This window comes from Protopterus annectens, chromosome 6.part1, assembly GCF_019279795.1.
Source record: "Protopterus annectens isolate FY-2018-M chromosome 6.part1, PAN1.0, whole genome shotgun sequence".
Lineage (NCBI taxonomy): Eukaryota > Metazoa > Chordata > Ceratodontiformes > Protopteridae > Protopterus > Protopterus annectens.
Genome location: NC_056738.1, coordinates 492050357 through 492071897, shown reverse-complemented (window position 1 = coordinate 492071897; position 21541 = coordinate 492050357).

Sequence of the window (21541 nt, the reverse complement as noted above, 5' to 3'; positions counted from 1 at the left end):
AAGTTCTGTGGTACATGCTATAACTGCATAATGCTGTAATGTGATGTACTAGTTAGGTAGGAGTTCTAATCCCAGCCATGGCAACTGTAAATCTTTGTGTTTGTTTGTCTGTGTAGGGATCAATGCTTTTGAGGCCATTCACAGTCACTGCAACTTCCATTGCCCTACTTTGGCAGGGCTGCTGATGTCATTCACTTTGAAATACACCTTTGGGGAAAGAGTAGCCTAATAAGTGCTGTGGTGCATACTACAACTGTATAATGTTGTAGTGTGATGTACTAATTAGGTAAGAGTTCTAACCCCTGACATGGCAACTTTAAGACTTTATGTGTGTTTGTTTGTCTGCGGAGGGACCAATGCTTTTGAGGCCATTCACGGTCACTACAACTTCCATTGCCCTACCTTGGCAAGCCTGTTGATGTCATTCACTTTGAAATACACCTTTGGGGAAGGAGTAGGCCTGTAAGCTCCTTGCCGCATGCTATTACTGTTTAATGCTGTAGTGTGATGTACTAGTTAAGTAAGAGTTCTAATCCCAGACATGGCAACTGTAAGTCTTTGTGTGTGTGTTTGTGTAGGGATCAATGCTTTTGAGGACATTCACAGTCACTACAACTTTCATTGCCCTACTTTGGCAAGCCTGTTGATGTCATTCACTTTGAAATACACCTTTGGGGAAGAAGTAGTCCAGTAAGCTTTGTGGGCATGCTATTATTGTGTCAATGCAGTAGTGTGATGTATTAGTTAGGTAGGAGTTCTAATCCCAGTCATGGCAACTGTAAATATTTGTGTGTTTGTTTGTCTGTGTAGGGATCAAAGGCTTTTGAGGCCATTCACAGTCACTACAACTTCCATTGCCCTACTTTGGCAAGCCTGCTGATGTCATTCACTTTGAAATACATCTTTGGGGAAGGAGTAACCCACTAAACTCAATGGCATGTGCTATAAATTTGTAATGTTGTAGTGTAATGTACTAGTAGGTAGGAGATCTAATCCCAGACATGGCAACTGTGAGACTTGGTGTGTGTTTGTCATTAGTATCTTGTGTAGAAGTATCTGTGAGTGTGACAGGACCCTTTGTGGAGTGGGTTTTGCAAATATCTTATATGTTGTACCTATTATATGTCACAATGTCTACCTTACAAGGATAACAGATGTCAAACAGCAGAGAGGCTGGGGTAGACAATCCATACCCCTACATGTGACATAATGGCTTGGGGAACAATATAGGCAACCCTTGTATTACCCAGAGAACACTCTCTACCCATGTCTCACACACAAACAGACTTGGCTAGACAACAACCACTATGTTGGTAGTTCCCTGCATATTGCCCACAGATAGTAACCATGGTGTGATTGCAATGGACTACAGTGGACATGGCACCCTGTCCAATCCCTACAATAGACAAATCATTGCATACAGTGCTCCTTCGCTATGTTCCCTACTGGACGCCTGCAACAACTGTAGAGTCAGCAAATGTAACCCACAAAGGACATGCCATACCTTATACACATGACCTGTATGGACAGATGCCACTGACACCAGTGTATATCTGTATCATGCTGTCATTGTAAGTGCAGGGTCAACCTGGTTTCCATTTCCAGTTTTCACCACATGAGGTCAGGAATGGCACATCTGATGATAACAATCTGTCTACACAACATGCCCCAGGCACACCAGGTACACTTCCACATGTCACAGAACATGCATGTGGGACATGTGCACATCCCAAACACCATCCATGTTATGGAATATAGAACACATACATGGCAAGCATTGCACAGCACTGGCCACCCACAATAGTAACCTAGATGAGTGGATGGTGAATACAATACCCACCTGTGTGGCCCAATCCAGACACTATACCCCTGAGCCACACTGCAAACTATTGTCATGTGGCCTGATGCCAATGTATACCCTTTACCTAGCCTTGTACAGCCTTCTGGCACAGTCAACCACTACACACCTGTGAAGCAATGCAACCATGCATGTCAGTACTGCCAAACCGGTGTGTGTGTGTGTGTGTGTGTGTGTGTGTGTGTGTGTGTGTGTGTGTGTGTGTGTGTGTGTGTGGAGTATAATGATTTGGATGCCATTCACACTCACTATACCTCCCATTGGCCTACTGAAGCATGCCTTCTGATGTCAGACACCTTGACATACCCTTTGCCCATATATCAGCCTGATAACCTCTGTGGTGCTTGTGATACCTGTGTATTACTGTAGTGTGGCAAACTAGTTAGTTAGAAAGTCTAATCTTGACCCTGCCAACTGTGATAATGTGTGTGAGTCCCTGAGAAAGTGTGGCTGTGTCATCTTTGACACCTGTTCTTGTGAACAGGCACATGTACTACACCTACCTTATCCCTCCTTTATCACTGTTGCTGATGTCACTCACTGTCAAATATACCTTTGGACACATGTATGATCTGTAGTGCATGCAATAACTGCATAGACACGTCATAGCAATACATAGTCAGGCAGGGGTTTTGAAACCCTGTACTGGTAAGTGTGTGACACAAACATGCTTAGCTTTTACTCTCCTACCTCCTCCCTGTCTTACTTTGCCCCTGGCTGTCTCTCTCACTCCTTCCCTGGTGGATGTGGAGAAGTACACCTGCTTTGCTTAGGCAGCAGCTTGTATTTTGTAAGTGATGCTCAGGATCAGCCGATGGCCTGTGCACGAATTGCAGTCACCGACTAGCTGACTGCATGTGGAACTGCTGTGGTAACATTCCCATAGCCAATTGCATGGAAACACACTCCTATAACTTGGAACATCATGTGGGTATTGGCCCTTTTCATTCACTGTGAGCAGAACTTCATGTCAGTGTTTGGCAAACAGTATCACAGATGGTAGAGAAATATACCTCTAACAACAAACACTGTGGAGACAGGCCAACAAACAGGAGGCAGGTGCTCCAGACATGACTACAGATTGTAAGTTTTGCTCTTCTGCATTTGGAGTACTGTTGGTTTAACAGGGTTTGTGTGGATATGGCTGGTCTACATGACTTAATACCTGTCATGACAGTGTTATGGGTTTGAGGAAACACCCACCTGTAGGGTTATCTGCAGACTGACAAGTGTTTGGAGTCTTATGTGTCTTGTGTTATTCACAGATTACCTATCTTAGAACTGCAGAAGCATAGTCTGAGGACTGCAGTCAGTACATGGTTACAACCATGAGAGTTACTGACTTCATATCCCTCGTAGGACATATGTCACAGCTAACCCTGTTACAACAGTAAATATATGTGGTTATCACAGCAACATAGGTTCATAGGTTCATATTCAGATACTAGGCTATCTGCCCTAGGGCATTTGAAAGCCTAGCCAGAGTGTATTTGGCTTCCGCCTCCCTATTAGATTAGCCTACTGTGCCTCTGTAAAGTAGGTCACAGAAGGTAGCCTTTGAAGATTAGTTTACTGTGCCTCTGTCTAGCAGGGACACAGGGGGGAGATCCCAGGGGTGAATTTGCGATTTCCCATCCATGCATCCAAATTTCGCTTGAAGAGGGTCAGCGAGGGGCTATGTCTAACATGAATTGGGATTCTATTGCAGAGTGAGGGGAGCCTCTGGGAAATGAATCTGTCCCTCCAGCATGTCCTATTTATTTTTGTGCTGAGGTTTAGGTCCCTGGAGCGTGTAGCTCTAAGGGACTTGGTTTTTTGAGGTGGAGCATGTCATTAATTCTGGGTTTGACATGGCTTTGTACATCAGGCATAGATCACCTCTGAGTAGGGGGTAAGCAACTGAGTAGAGCTGGAGTTTCTTTAGTCGAGCTGCATAGGACATTTGTTTGTAGCCCATGATCCTCTTGGTGAGGTACTTTTGGGGTCTCTCCAGTTGCTGCAGGTGTCAGGTAAAGTACATCCCAAAAGGGGCATTGTATTCAATTATGGGCCTGATGAGTAAGGAGTAGAGGGGCACAATGACCTCTCTTGATCTAGATGCAAACACTTTTGTGATAAGGTGGGCTATATAGCAGGTCTTTCTAACCACTTTGGCAACGTGATTATCAAAGGAGAGATTACTATCTAAGTTGGTCCCCAAATCTCTAATTACTTCTTCCGTACTTAATGGATTACACCTATGTGGTAATTTGTGGGCACCTTGTTTTTCCCAAAGGGGATGACTATGCACTTTTTAGCATTTAGCTTGAGGCCGTGGCTCTGGCACCATGCATCCGTCTCTGTGAGACCCTTTTGGAGGATGCTTGTGTCAGCTGGAGATTCGATTATGGCCCCGAGTTTGCAGTCATCTGCGAACTTTGTCAGCCATAATCCCCCTGTGTTAGCCTGAACCTCAGAGAAGTATATACCGAACAAGAGAGGTCCCAGAACTGAGCCCTGTGGGACACCACTTGTAACTGGTTTGGATTCGGACATGGCACCTGCGATTCTGACCATGTGGGTTCTATCTCTGAGCCAGTTTGCAACCCATCTTGTGATATAAGGGTTGATATTTAAGCTGGTAAGCTTATTTATGATGCCCGAGTGGGGTATTGTGTCGAAGACTTTTGCGAGGTCCAGGTAGGCTGTGTGGACTACCTTGCCCTCATCTATGGCTTTGGTAACTGTTTCAAAGAAATCAACTAGGTTTAAGAGGCAAGATCTGCCCTTAACAAAGCCGAATTGGGTAGGGTCCAGTGTCTGGAGGCTCCCAATGTCTTTCTTTATGAGTTCCATAATAATACGCTCCATAGCTTTACAGACCAGACTAGTCAGGCTTATGGGGCGATAGATTCCAGGGTCTGTTGTGGCACCACCTTTGTGGAGTGGGACCACTGTAGCTGTACGCCATTCTTTGGGTACATATCCTGTAGTAAGGCTAAGTTTGAACAGTGACTTAATGTGAGGGTTCAGTTCTTCTTGGACCTCATGTAAGACACAGCCTGGGACACCGTCCGGTCCCATAGATGCTGTGTTTTTTGCTTTGGAGAGGACAGCTTTCACCTGTGCATCTGTGATGTCAGGGAGGTGACATTCAGTTGGGATAGGCATTTGCTCCTTTGGGGGGGGAAGAAGTTTGCGCTGAATCTGTTTACCAGGATGTTGGCTATGTCTGTAGGTTCTGTATATTTTGTACCATTATGCAACAATTCAGAGCATATCTGGGAGTTTCCGCCCATGTTCTTGACATAACTAAAGAAGGCCTTGTGATTATCTTTAGTGTCTAGGGCAATTTTTCTTTCAAAACTGGCCTTTGATGATTTTATGAGGGATCGAAGTTTCTTGCTAATACTGATCAGAGATGTCTTCCCTTTTTGAGATTTTGCTCTGTCATGTAGTAGCTTCCTCCTTCTGTTGTATAGCTTATTTATGGCCGGGATCCACCAGACCGGTCTCCTGTTTTTGGAGGAGTGAGTCTTGGTTTTATTTGGGATAGCACGATCCATGCATTCCTGCAGGTGCTCATAGAATGCATTTGTAAAGGATTTGGCGGATTGGGCTGTATTATCCTCTGGCCCAGGGGCTTTGAAGGATTCCACCTCAGTCTTGAGAAGTGCAAAGTTGGCTTTTGAGAAATTCTTTACAGTGATTTCCTTGGCTGGGGGTGGGGACGGGATATGGATGTCCAGGGAAATTTGTTTATGGTCTGATCTTACCAATGAGGGGTTTACCTCTGGTGTGGAACATAGAGTCCCCATGTTGGTGATGACCAGGTCCAATATGTTGTTCCCTCTTGTGGGAGTGGTGACCAGTTGTTCCATTGCGTTAGAGTTTATAAATTCAAGGAACCGTTGGGTGAGGGTGTTTGGGCTTGAGTAGTTTTCCCAATCAATGTTTGGGTAGTTGAAGTCACCCAATAACATAGTGTTTGGAGAGACCTTCATATTCTCCAGTGTTCTCAGGAATTCCAAGTGGGGTTCCTGTAATAGGGAGGGTGTTCTGTAGCAGGCTACAAACTGAAAGGCAGTTTTGCCCGCTGTTAGTTGCACATGGATGGTTTCCGATGCTTCGTACAGTGCCACTAACCTGGAGGTGTAGGTATCTTTGATGACTATAGATACTCCACCTCCTTTTGTGCTTCGGTCCGAGTTTTGGGGCCGAAACGCATGGTATGAGTTATAACCTGGTAGTGCTGGGGTGCTCTCAGGAGCCTTGAACCAGGTTTCTGTTACTGCACAGACATCAATTTTCTCCGTACTGAGGAGAGCCTTGAGTGCATGCATCTTGAGGTTTAGACTTCTGGCATTGAGTAGCATTACCTTTAGTTTTTTTATCCTTGGGTTGTCTATGGAGGTGGGTTTGTCTTTTGAGCCTTGCCTAAAAAAGGCACTATGGGGGTGGCAAGAGCCTTGGCCAGCATACGAAAGCCTAAGGGTGACAAGTGCAAGCCATCCCTAGCGAAGCAACGTGGCTTGTCGAGCATGTCATCCCAGGCTGACAGACACTGGATCCCCTTTGAATGACACCAATACTTTAGCCAATTGTTGAAACTGATCATTTTGTCTTTATACTATGGCATCATTCTTGGTGAGGGCAAGATGCTACTCAAGGTCAGGGTCATATCAGCCTGGGCTACATGGTCAGAGAGCTCCTCTATGTCTCTTTTCATGTAGTCCAGGGAGGTACGTCTCAGTTCATTCACGCCAGCATGGACAATGACGGAGTCATACTTGTACTTGTTTTGGAGTGACCTGAGTGCTTGCATTATGTGGCAGATCCTGGCACCCGACAGGCAGCTTACAGTGACCTTCTCCTTGTTCAGTCTGGTGAGTGGAACGTTAGTGTGCTGGACAATAGAGTCCCCTATAACAAGTGTATTTGGTGTGTTGTTTGGCCTTAAGGGCTGTGGTTGTAAGGCACACTGATTTTGTGAGATGGGTATTGTTGAGGGGTGGCTGTTGCTTGGATATCTGCTTAGGAGGTCTTTGCTGTTTAGGCAGATTTTTATTTAGAGCCTCCGAGTATGTTTTTGTGTGTTTATGTGTTGGGTATGCAGATGCAATAGGTCTGTGTGAGACTGGATTTGTGGTGTGGGTGGTTACCTTTTCCTCCTGACTGACTGTGCCAGTCTTGGGTTGAGAGAGCTCTGCCTCCAGTTTGGCTGTGTAACTGCATCTCTCACATGTATTACAGTTTGTTGGAAGGAGGAGAGGGTTGTCTGTGTACATAAGGCAATTGTAACATTGCCTCAAAATTCCCAGATTCACCAGCTGGACTGGTGAGTAGCCTTGAAACTGACCCTTGGACATACCAGATTAGTATAGGGAACTGTTTTTTTACTTATCAGATGATTAGGAAAGGGAAATGATTTTTCACTTGATCAGGAAGGACCAATCGGGAGTCTAATACTTATGAGAAGTCAAGGAGGGTGTAGTGCTTTATTTAGTTAGTGTTTCCTTATAAGAGCTGAGCAAGTGCAGGGCTTTAGAAAGATAATAGAGTGATTACTTTGAGAGTTTGAACAGTTCTAAGGGAAAAAGTGAAGAGCAGACTTTGTGGAGCCTGGAATAGTTTGAACCTGTTTAGGCGGCGCTGCCCGACGCTGCTCAGTGCGCAAAACCGCGCAAAAAGAGAGTTGTAGGGTTTTAAGAGAGAGAGATCGAGGAGTTTAGAATTGACCCAAAATAGCCAATAAAACTACAGCTTCTAGGTAGTAACCACTCCTCCAGGGACAGGCAGGCTGTTCAGTGTTAACCACTCCCACTGGTGAACACAGAGACTTCCCTTTAGCCCAAGCAAGCACTGGCCTTCTAGAAACTTCCAAACAGTTCAGAACAGCAAATCTGTAACTGAACTTTCTTAACTTTCAGAAAGTGGGAAAAAAGCAAGATTTTTTGTTTTTTTCTTTTTGTTGTAGTTTAAAGGTAGCAGAGATACACAAGCAGCAAAATAATCACAACAGTGCAATAAATGACCCCACACTTGAGTGCTAGGCCAAAATCAGGTAAAATGCAGTTTTTAGAGAAAAAAAGATTTTAAATTAAACATGTCAATAATGGCCCTGTGTTTTTGCCTCCAGCCAAAGCTCTGTCAACCTTTGTACATATGTCATGCAGTAAGAGGTGCATATGTTCAGTACACCATTATTTATTGACATCATACCTGATAACAAGCCAGTGAGATATCCAACAGCTAGACATGTTATGTATAGTAGGGGTTATATTTGAGGACATAACCTGGGCATTTTGTGGTAGTGTGCACAGTGCTGAGGTCTGTGAACATATGGTGATTGTCAACAGTGTGAGTATTGCGAATATGTACCTTGGCCTGTGTACAGACTGTGGTAGATGTCATTGTTCTTGGTCCTGTTCTATCTGATGTTACATGCTACTCCAGTGTATGGTACCCTATCGACTTACATGTTTGTAGGGCCAAACACACGCACATGACCTATACCACAGACAGGCATCTGACCACACTTTGTAGTGGCCCAGTATGTGTAGAGTTAATGTGTGAGTGGCACATATGAGGATGGTGTTGATTAGACAGTCCATATAATGTAATATTAAGCTTGCTTACCATATGTGGCTGTGGCTGTGTTAACACTGGTTGTGGGTATGCACTTTCACACAGATGTCTGTTACTCTATGCTGTGACATGCCTGTAGAGCCTGCTATATTTGCAGGTACATGTGTATTCCACCATAGGCTGAGCCATACGTTTGACACCATGTGTGTGAGTGAGGGGTTTTAATTATTGATATGGCCGTGGTGATGTGGTGTGTGTAGGTATGGGGCTGCCTGAGCTGTGTTTGTATTGTGTATGAGTAAGCATGCACACAGTTCTGCCATGTGGCTGCCTTATACAGGTGTTTGTTGGACAGCTGCAGACCATATCTGGCAGGGTGTGCAGTTCACTGCCTCCGGCAATGGACACAAGAACTGTGCCTGCCAGGGGTTCCACGAGCATGTCCAGGTACAAGCCACAATATGGTACTCTCCCCTGATGATGACATATGTCCGCTGGAACCAGGTCCCTCCTGGAACTGGCCAGGGCCATGTGCACGTTGCCTGCTGTGGTGTGTTTTGGACAGCTCCACCCTGCAGTGCTGGGGCTGGTACTGCCGCTACGGGAGCAGCTTGGTGTCCTTGCACGTCCACGTCTACCTCCAGCTGTTGGTGTTGCTGGCCTACATCCATGTGGCTGTTGCATCACTCCCACCACATGCTCTAGCATGGACAATCCACAGTCGATGAGTCCCAACATCTCATCCCACCATCTATCCATGACCTCTGTAAAATAACAAAGGGCACCTGCAAGTTCACGGATGTTGTCAGTTACAACTGAAAGAGTAGCCTTCTGCAGCCTCAAACCCTGTCTGGTGTACCATTCCATATATGCCTGCGCCTCCATGACAGCCTGAAACATGCGACTGGTGGTACCAGATGTGGCACTTCTGCTTGGGGCACGATGACCAGCAGCCCTCCAATGAGCACCCCTGTACATCTGCCTATGTGGTACCCTGCCGGACATCTGGCTATGGCTGCTGTGTCCAGACACAGCAGCCATAGATACCACACTGTCCTGTGCACTGCCACCAACCGCCAAATCTCCCTCTACTATGGCCACTGGTGATGGGGTATCTATAGGCACTGTGACTGTGTGCGTGGATGGGATGGATACCAGGGTGATGTCAAACGATGGCGCAGTTTCGGCCTCTGACAACTCCACCTCTACCTCAACACACTTATCATCATTTTCAGTGTCTGTATGGACACCAACATCAGATTGCCTGCAGGAGGGACCCTGACCCACCTCACCACCTGTGAGGGGAAAACAAGAAATGCACTTTAAGACCTGTACATCATTGCTTAACAGTACACACATACACACACACACACACACACACACACACACACACACACACACTGACATTCCACCATAATACTTACCTGTCCCTGAGTTTACAGACTGTCCCAAGTTTATTCTCTTAAATTCCCCATCCCCCCATCCTGCATCAGACTTGGAAACTTACACTCATTAATACCAATCATTAACTTATCATTCTTCTAATTCCCTAGACAAGTGATCACAAAACATGACCTGTTCCTCCATTAGCTCTTTGACTTGATTGGAGTCGGTTTTACAAAGACTCACTGCTGTCATCCAGTGTTCACCCTGGGTTTGTCCAGACATCATGAGCATGGCCTCCATATGTTAGGGGCTACTACAGTCACTCAATAATGTCACGCACTGGAGTGTCATACGCAACTATTGCTCAGTAGGTGCAATATCGGTTACTCTATTATCTTGTTATGTGGACTACAGTAATATTTGGAAGCACTCACTGGTGTTGTCTAGTAATTCCCCAATGCATTTGTAGTGTTGCATACGTGGGTATTCTTTCACCTTTCTGATGATTGCAATTATAACAGTATACCTGGTGTCTAGTTTCCCTCCCAATGAATGCTCCATGCTACAGACCTTATTATACTATCAGCTGTCCTGAAATTACATGTCAGACAAGTATTCCTGGTGTCTCATGTGTCTGCCCATGTCCATGTACTGCACGATTTCAAAGGGAAGTTGAGACGTATGAACAACCCCACAATCACACATGTGCATACATGGACACACACACAAACACACACACACACACACATGCACACACACATATCCTGCATCCATCAACCCCTCTCCACTCCAACAGATTGCACTTACAGACAAAATAACCCCCCACACACACTTACAGGCAAGGTTGTAAGAAGATATTACACACAGACCTCCCATTACCCATCTGTCAACATGCATGACATATGGTACTCAACAGCATGCAGTGCAGCTATAGTTAATCCATGTTAGCAACAATATACATGTATGTAGTACATGGGATGTGTTAGTAGGTGATGCCCCTTCCCCTGGAATACACTGCATCCATGTATACAGTATTGCTGTGCACCTGTTCAGCACCCTGGCATGTACTGTAGACCATACCTCACAGGTGTATGCACCATTGCTGAATGTGTATTACTGTGTCAGTTATGTCTGCTGTGCTGCTCACAGTCCCTATGTGTTTGTCCAACACATACCTGGGATGATATGTGGACAGATGTCATTTGTGAATGCTTGATGTCTGATTTACAAATCTCATCATCAGCGGTGCATGTATGGACAATACGATACAATTACACTGACAACCTTCAAACCTTACCATGGCTATGGGGAGTGTACACACTCTTATTGATATGACACCCTCTTCCTTTATATGCCATGGGACCACATTACTGTATATGTTAGCATTACATGAACCTGATATGTGACATATGACCTGTACAATCAAATGCAGTGTCAAACAAATGTGTTAGTTGTGCTAATGCTGACTGAGATGCATACACTTTGTGAGTGCATATGTGTGTACGCCATTATCATGATGGTTTGTTGCACCTACCGTTATGTGTACTACAGCAGTCACTATTCCTGGCAGGGGTATACTAGCATGGGTCAGCTGCATTTGCCAGTATTTGGTCAGTCTGCCCTACACATGTCCCCCATCTCTGCATGATTGCAAGGTCAACTCATGTACACATCCCTTGGAGTTCTTACACTGCCGTCACTATTGCTGTGGAGTCAGGGTTATGTCTGCCACAGTTCCTGACCCTGACTGTGTGCAGATACAGCCATTCATAGCATCCAATGGATCCTTGCTGCAGTGCAATGTTGTGTCATGATGACATCCCCTCCCCACCTTCAGCCTGTCTGCAGATGCTTGACAACTGTGGCCTACATGTGTGTCATTTTGCAGTGTCACAAACACTGAACATCATGTGTACCAGCCTAGTCCCAGCTAATGAATGGCAAACATACAGATGTACATTGGCACTGGCAAGGTACAGATGGAGATGGTGAGCCTGGGGTGGGGTGAGGTATTGGTTGTGCAGCACATCTATGTTACTTGATATTGTCTGTAGGTTTCCAACATGGTATTGGTACACCAGTACAACGTATCCCTTTTGGGGACATTTTCTATTATGCATATGCTACCTGTAGAGAGGCCTGGCTGATGTTTCCTGTGGTATAAATGTCCCATCTGATTACCCTAACCCATGGGCCACACATATGCAGAGTCCAGACAATTGCTGACATGGGTACTGCACAGCTAGTACTTGCTAGACATTCCTGCAACTCCTTCAGTGTTGTGGCATGTTACTAGGCAGCCTACATGACTGGTTTGCTACATGTTACATCAATATCTGTCTTGGATGGTCATCTGTTTATTTTCTACATTAATCCTGTCCCATACATCCTTGCCACATACATGACTGTCTGCACTGTTCACCATGGTATATGCAATGGTGAGGTATGGCTACATGTCCAACTCCTGGGTGCTACCTGTTGGGTACGGTGTCCATGCCATGGCATGTAAGATGTGTGTAAGCCATGGCTGCCTCTGTTGGAGGTAAGTGGGCACATTTGATGGCCAAACGTCTTGGGCAGCAGACCATTTCTTGGTGTGACATTTGGAACGTGTACTTGCTGGAAGGTGCATTCTCATGAAAAATGCCTGCTGTCAGTACCTCAACAGCTGCTTCCACTATATTTTATCTGGAGTGTGTGCACACATATGCTTCCAGTGTTTGTGAAGGTATGCATTCCCCATATTTGCTGTCCTAACATACAGTTCCATATTACACACTCATTGCTCACGTTAGGACCACATTGCAGGTTGTAAGGGTTGTGGACTGCAGTATTGTGATATGCCGTAGTGTAGCTGTATGACAGTTGCCATTGTAATACTGGTATATACACTGCTGTAGCACTGTATAAGGGTGATGTTTCACACATGTCCCAACTGTAAGCCATTTGTCACACCATTATGTTCATCTCTGTGCACACATTTTGCAATGACAGGATGTTAGTTATATTGCAACAGTCTGACATACCCTTCAGATACACCATCATGGTGACCACTGTGATGCAGTGCAATTAACAGCAACAATATGTGAACATGTACAGCATGCGTTATGGGTAGGTGTGTTAAATGTGTCCATGGAATATACCTGAGCCATAACATGACTGGTGTATTGGCAAAACTGAACAATCACCATAGTCACCAGCTACAGGCTGCTGCCCTGGAGGTATACCAGAGGGAGCTACATAAGTGTGTGAGAGATGTGATGTCAGTAGCCACAGCTGTGGCACTGGTACAGGGTGGGTGGGTGCAGCATTGCAGTACATCAACAGTACAAGCCCACAATACTGCAGATTATGCACATCTGTTTATTACTACTACACAGCAACAGACTATATATATTTCATCTGTCATATGCATGATCTAACTGTACAGATGCAGATGGATATGCAACAGTGGTCTACTGATGGGCCCTGTGGCCTTACCTGCATGCTCCTCTGCCACCTCCACAATGCTCTCTGCCAGGTGTTGTCTGTGTGGGGGTGGGCAGGTGCCCCGAGACTGGCAAGGAGCACCTCAACATGTGTTGAGGGGGCTGGATGGCATGCTGATGGGCATGGTGAAGTAGATCTGTGCATCAATGCCGGACCTGCTCATAACTATGGTTATGCAGGCCAACATCGTTTACCCTGTGGACAAGAACTTTCCACAGGGTGGTCTGCTCCTGCTGATCATGGACTGTTTGGCCGAACAAAACCTGGTAGTGCTGCACCAGGTGTGAGATGATGACATTATTCTCCTCCACTGTATAAATGGGCAACCTCTCCCTGGACATATTGCCTGAAAGACATAAAGATAGAAACAGGTCTGAGGACCTCATACTGCAAGGTTATCATAGTTGTTAATAGACATCTCTGTCTCCCCCCACCATATCTGCAACAACAATTTGATCATATAACTCAACAGTTATGTCTACAAAATACCTACTGTTGGGACATATATCATATTGTACAACACTTCGTGCTATGTGTTTGTAGTCATGTTCCCTGTAGGGACACTATAATTGGTGGCCTGTTACAAACAATGTCACCTGCATGCCATTGTAAGGTCCACTATGGTTTCATATATGCATGTGTTCTGTTTGCTATGTGATTGCTGCACATTTTTTGTTTTGTGTTATTGGAGATATCTATGCATTCTGTTGGACATGATCCGGGAATGTGTGGACTATTACTACCCACATATGTTCTATAACAGTGACACAATAGCATATTTGGGGAACAGTTGCCAGCAGAACCACCTCTCCCACCTCATCTGGCCATGTTACCAGGCCACATCACATTTGGGACCCACCCAGAGCCTCCTCATCTACTGGTCCTGCGCTATCTTCAGGTGGAACCACCTCAGGGAATGGTGTTCACCCCCCCCCCGCAGGAGCACACACAAACAAACTCCTGTCACCTGAGGTCAGGTCCAGGGTCTGGTGCATAGGGAGCTCCACAGGGACTTGGGGGATGTGCTACAGCATCTTTGAGGCCCTCAGTACACACTCACAGGGTCCGCATGCTCCTCCTGCTCAGCCCCCAGCCCAGGCACATTCAGGACCATGAAGCTGATGTTGTGAATGCTCATGGGTAGGGACCTTGGGCCCATTGTTTCCATATGGGGGCTCATGGGCTTCCACATTGCAGACAACACTCCCCATCCAGGGTGTTTACCCCCCACATGTGTCATATACCACCCCTGTAGGCTGTCTTCTCTATCTTCCAACTCAACCCACCTCCACAAATATACCTGCTATTCTTCCCCAAATTACCAATCTCAACTTCACAAACAAGGGCAATGTGTTCCCAACATGGGGTTCACGCCTGACATAACCATCCATTTTGCACACACTTACTGCTGTATATATATATATACATATATATATATATATATATATATATATATATATATATATATTTATATATATATATATATATATATATATATATATATATATATATATATATATATATAGTGTGTGTGTGTGTATTGATATGTGTGATGTTTCTTCACACATATGCAGCACTGTCATTCAAAAGTAGGGGACATGTATTTATATACGTGTGTGTGTTTGTATATCTGTATATCTGTAGACATACACATATATATATATATATATATATATGGGTGTGTGTATAGATATATATTATGAGTTTTGTATATATATATATATATATATATATATATATATATATATATATATATATATATATATATAGGTGTCTGTATATCTTTTGTAGACATACACACACACACACACACACACATATATATATATATATATATATATATATATATATATATATGTGTGTGTGTGTGTGTGTGTGTGTGTGTGTGTGTGTATCTGTAGACATATATATATAGGGTACATTTAAACATCAGGTCCCCACTCTCTAACTCTCCTTACTGCACAGCTGCACTGTTCTGCCTTGCTACAACACAGACAGGTGCCACATGTGGACACAGCCTAGCATTAGAGGGGTATATATAGGGACAGATTGCAGGTAAGCCTATTACACACCTATGGCATTTGTGCATGCTACATCACATGTTAACATGACTGTCCTGCAATTGGTGGGCTCTGGAACCCATGTGTCCATCATAACAGCATTACTGCCACCACCAGCTATTGGTCACACTGATATACATGTCTTGCATTATACAACACACACTATGATAGCTTACATCTTGTCAGTCAGTGCTGATCTGCATAGTTGACAGGTATGGCCCACTGCCCACAGGGATTGACACTATTGTCCATAGCAGTTGTTCAGCTGGACATCATTGCAACAACAGCACCTGATGGCACATATAAATCATTCCACATCATCTATCCCATTATTATGGACCAAGTACTACATTCAATTACTTGCATATATACTTCACATACCTGTTGTGGGAATGATGTCTCTTCTGGATATAGTTTGCTATGTGGATGGTTGAAGGGATGTGTTTTTTTTTTTGTTTGTTTTTCTTTCTCTCTCTCTCTCTCTCTCTATATATATATATATATATATATATATATATATATATATATATATATATATCTCAGTCTGTCTCCATTAAATGGATTGAGCTGCTTTGAAAGGATTGCAGCATGGATTTTGTAGTTGATGCACATGATCAGGTGATGGCCTCTGCACCAGTCAGTGTCCACCACTTGCTACCTGCATGCAGCATGCTGTGTAGTACTTCAAATTACCAATGTCATGGCAACCCATTACTATAAATTCCTACATCATGTGGACGTGGTCCCTTTACCTTTCCTGTATGGAGGACATCCTTCCTGTGTGTGGGCATCAGTGTTACAGACAGCAGGTAGCAATACCTCTTACAAGAGGACTTGCAGCCTCAGGCCAGCTACATATTGTATAAGGTTCCAGACCTACAGACAGTGTGAGTAGTGTTGCTATATGCATTGTATACCACCAGTGTTACAGGGTTTGTGTATACATGCTAGTTTTGCATGGAATGCAGATTGTCTGCATAGCTCTCAACTGTGGGCCTATCCACATGATGGCCAGAGGATTGCTTGTTATGTTTTGTCTGTCCACCACACAGGTATTGTGTCAGATATATCGCTGGCAGTGTGTGTGTGTTGAGTGCTATCAGTACATGGCTACATCCATTTATGTTTCTGACTTCATATTCCTGACTAAGGGTATGTTGCAGACTATTCAGTAACACCAGAAACTTTCTCAGTATATAACAACACTATTTCAAATATGGCCCTGTGTTCTGGCCTCAGTCTTCCACCTATATACCAGCCTTTGTCCACATGACATGCAGTAAGAGGTTGTTATGTAGTGGCATGTGATTATGTCATGCTGCCATTCCTGCCATTATTCCAGTGCTGTTGTGGTCCCCACACATTTTGTGGGGTTGGGTACATATATATGTGGGCATCATCTGCACAAAACATGTGTGCCCTTCTGCAGTCCAGAGGTCAGTGTATGTAACAGTATTATATGCCCCTGTAAGTCAGTGTATGGAGGAGGGGTATACACCATATATAACCTAGGCTGTTATAACATGTGAGGGATATCAGTAGAAAGACGCCTTAAGGTATATGGCTGTACATTTTCATACATTTCACCTTGGGAACATTGGTGGCCTAGTGCTTACTGTCATGCAGACTATTCATTTTCTCAGTGTGATAGTGATGTTTTCAGTTAAGCATTGTTATGTAACAGATACATCCTCATTGTGGCAACTTAATTCTTTTCCCCCTAGGGGTTGAGTACAGAGTGTAATTGGAGGCTGATCAACTATACATCTGCATTACTTACTGTTGATTATCCTCTGGCCTAGTCTTTCTTTACTGTTGTACTACTTGAAGGCCACATATGTTATGCTTTCGGATTACTGTATAAAATGATCTGCTTGAGAGTTGCATTACTCAGTTAGTATGTATTTCAAAGACCTAACAGCTATATGACATGGCATATAAAACTGTAATAGTACACAAATAAACATTTCTTGTGTATGCAAACCTGTGTATAGTGTCATATCCTTTGACTTCTCTGTGGATATATGTTCCATGCAACAAATTGTCTTTTGTATGAGTAAATCATACACTGTCCATTTTAAAAGGTGGCAACTATAGGAATACTAGCTGTTCAATATGCTGTGTATCCTCAAAATATTTATCTTCCTATACATATCTATGTGTGTGTATGTGTAGGTACATATATATCTATGTATATATATATATATATATATATATATATATATATATATATATATATATATATATGTATATATCTATATATAAAATCTATATATATATATTTACATATATATATATATATATATATATATATATATATATATATATATATATATATATATATGGGATCAGTACCGATCCCCAAGGAACTTTTCTCCAAAACACAAACAGCCGGGCATACTTCCGCAAAAGTGCTTTTTATCGAAAAAGCACTTTCGCATAAGTATGCCTGCAGCAACAGGGAGTCATGGGGGAATGACTGTTGCGGAGATCATACTATGGTGCGGATAAGGGAATATTCCCTTTTCCTCACTGTAGTGCGATCTTGGAGTTAGAATATTAAAATTGGGGGGTGGGGGATACAGCCCCCAACATGGGGGGTGCAGGGGGGCTTTCCCCCTGCATAAAAGTAGATTTATTGTTTTTTTTTTTTAATGCACTTTAACGAAAGTGCTTTTTCTGTGAAAGCGCTTTTGTTAAAGTGTGTTCAGTGATTGTGGCTTCGGACTATTGAACTTTTGTTCAATAGTCCTAGATATATATATATATATATATATATATATATATATATATATATATATATATATGAATTCACTACATTTGACTGAAAGGTCATTTGACCGAAGCCCATTTGACTGAGATCATATTACTGAAAGTTCATTTCACCAAAAGCCCATATGACCGAAAACTAATTTGACCGAAAAACGTCACTGGCAGGTATATGCCCAGTTCCACATTGTAGTGCGACCCTGGAGTGAGACTATAAAGTTAGGGGGGGCACAGCCCCCCACATTGAGTGGGTGGTGGGTGTAGCCCCACTGATTTTGCAACAAGTTTGTACTGATGTTATATGTTTTAATGTATTTTTAATGGATACACATGTATATAATAACAAACAATATATAACAAACTCCTGCACCCAGGTCACTCAAACACACCCACCCCCTCAGGCTCCAATCTCCTTAGCCCCAACCAAATTGCCAATTCTTTTAACACTTTCTTCACAGACACCATTCAATCTTTGGCCAATCAGCTATCCACTAACACTGCATCTCCATCTAATACTATCCCTACTAGCCCCCCAATATTTCAATTCCAACCCGTTCCTACATCTTTTGTCTGCACCCTAATCAAAAAACTTAAACCCACCACCCTCTCTGCTGATCTATTACCTGGAGAATACCTGCAAAAAGCAACCAATGCTATAGCCTACCCCATATCCATCCTCATTAACAGAACTATTTCTGAAGAAACTATTCCAACTATTTTGAAAATCTCACGTTATCCCCCTGCATAAAGGTGGTAATTTCAAAGACTTTTCTAACTATCGGCCCATAGCCATATTATCCCCTCTGGCTAAAATCATGGAGAACTGCATTCATAAGCAGCTATTAAACTACTTTCTAGCAAGCAACCTATTAGCTACCTGCCAACATGAATTCAGACCATTTCACAGCACCTCTTCTGCTCTTCTTTCCTTCACAGATGTCATTAATAAAAACCATAATAGTAACACTCTTTCCTCAGCCCTCTTCGTTGATCTGTCAAAAACCTTTGACATGGTCAACCACCAGCTACTCATAAACATACTTGGCAACTTCTCATCGGATCCACTTGCTATTCAATGGTTCCAATCCTATCTAAATAATAGGCAACAGGCTGTACTATGGGAAAACAGCTTGTCTTCCCACTTACCAATTGCCCTTGGAGTCCCTCAAGGCTCCATATTGGGTCCTCTCCTCTTTTCTATTTTTACTAACGACCTACACACTGCTCTACCTCAAGCCACCTGTATCCAATATGCGGATGACTCTACAATAATATGCTCAGCCACCTCACTTTCACAACTGCATTCCCTAACCCAAAACACATTTAACAGAGTAGAGTATTGGCTCCTTCAACGATGTCTCATCCTGAACCCAAAAAAAAACCAAAAATGCTACTATTTACTCCTACCCGCAGAGCCCCCCCCCCCCCACTACATTTCACAGTCACATCTAGCAATAGCACAATCATACCTCCAGACTCTATTACAAAACTACTTGGAGTACTAATTGACAACCACCTCACCTTTGAGACACATATTAACAACACTATAAAAACAGTAAACAAAAAACTAGGCTCCCTTTATAGGATCAAACCCTTTCTTACCCCACTAGCAAGGACCACTATTGCCCGGACCCACCTTATCTCAACCCTGCTATATGCTTCCCCAATCTATACCAAACTATGCAAAGGCAGTCTGAACAAGCTGACTAGCTCCTACAATAATATTGCCAGATTTGCAACTGGTTCTACCTATAGAACCCATCAATGTAACAATCTTAATCAACTAGGGTGGTTAGAATTGCCAAATCTTATCCTATCAAACCAGCTAACTATTGCCTATAAGATACTGTTCCATCCTACATCTACTCCAATACTAACCAATCTAATCACCCCCTACAATAACCTGAAAACCCTGCGCTCTTCAAACAAAATAATGGTAAAGATATGTAAAACCAACAACCTGGCTGGAGATTCTTTATTCTCTAACACAGTGGGTAAAACTTGGAACTCCCTCCCTACTGATCTTACCTCCCTACCTTCTACTACCCTATTTAAATCCAAGCTCAAACCATACCTTAAATCACACTGGCTATGCCCCTGTGCAAACCCAGACTAACTTCCTCCACTGTCTCTTGATCCTATTCTTCTCAGTTACACAAAACTAGCTATTCCTTTTCTATTGACATCTTTGTCTGTAAAACCATCTGAAAGTTCAAATAGTGCTCAATGTTACTTACCTACTGTTTTTGGTTGTATGTATATCCATACATGATTTGTTAGCTTAGAATACTTTTTCCTTACTCTTAAGCTAAAATGTATTTACTAGTATTCTCTTAGCTAAAATGTATTTACTAGTTAAATTTGTTAAATCTTAGTAATGTACTTATGTTATCGTGATCTTTTTTCTGGAATGTGGAGCTTTTCTCCCCGGGCCTCCACTGAAAATGGACATGTATCCAATTGGACTAGCCCAGTCAACAAATGTAAAATAAAATAAAAATAATAAATAATGGTGCATAAACTGCAATTATGTGGGGGGCTATGCCCCCACACACCCCAATGTGAGGGGATGTGCTCCCCACACACCCCTAACTTTATATTCTCATTCCAGTGTCGCACTACAGTGGGGAACTGGGCATATACCTGCCAGTGCTGTTTTTCGGTCAAATGAGGTTTCTGCCATATGTGCTTTCGGTGAAATGAACTTTCAGTAATATGGTCTCAGTCAAATGGGTTTCGGTCAAATGAACTTTCGGTCAAATACAGTGAACCCATACATATATATATATATATATATATATATATATATATATATATATATATATATATATATATGTAGCTGCATATATGTGTGTGTGTGTATATGTATCTTTGGAATGTTTATTGCTTCCACATTGTACATTCCTTATGGTAGCCAGACTGTACTGCATGATATGTTATTGATACTATCCTGACATCATACAGGTGGGATAGATTGCTGTTAACTTTTTGCGGCTATGGTGTGTAGGGTCCTGGGTATGGGACTTGCAAGTGTTGGTACTGTGTTGCAGGGCAGATCTGTTTGGCTTTGTGGGAGGGGTGATATCAATACTTACAAGAGGTACTTAGCTTGGGCCCCCTCACACCCATTAATAGTACCTTTGGTCATATATGTATTTGTTGTGTTCTCTTTTATATCTATAGATATATATCTGTATATACATATACACACACACACACACACACACACACACACACAAATATATATATATATATATATATATATATATATATATATATATATATATATATATATATATATATATATATAGAGAGAGAGAGAGAGAGATATGTAGACATATATATCTATAGATGTATGCATATGTGTATATATGTATATATATATATATATATATATATATATATATATATA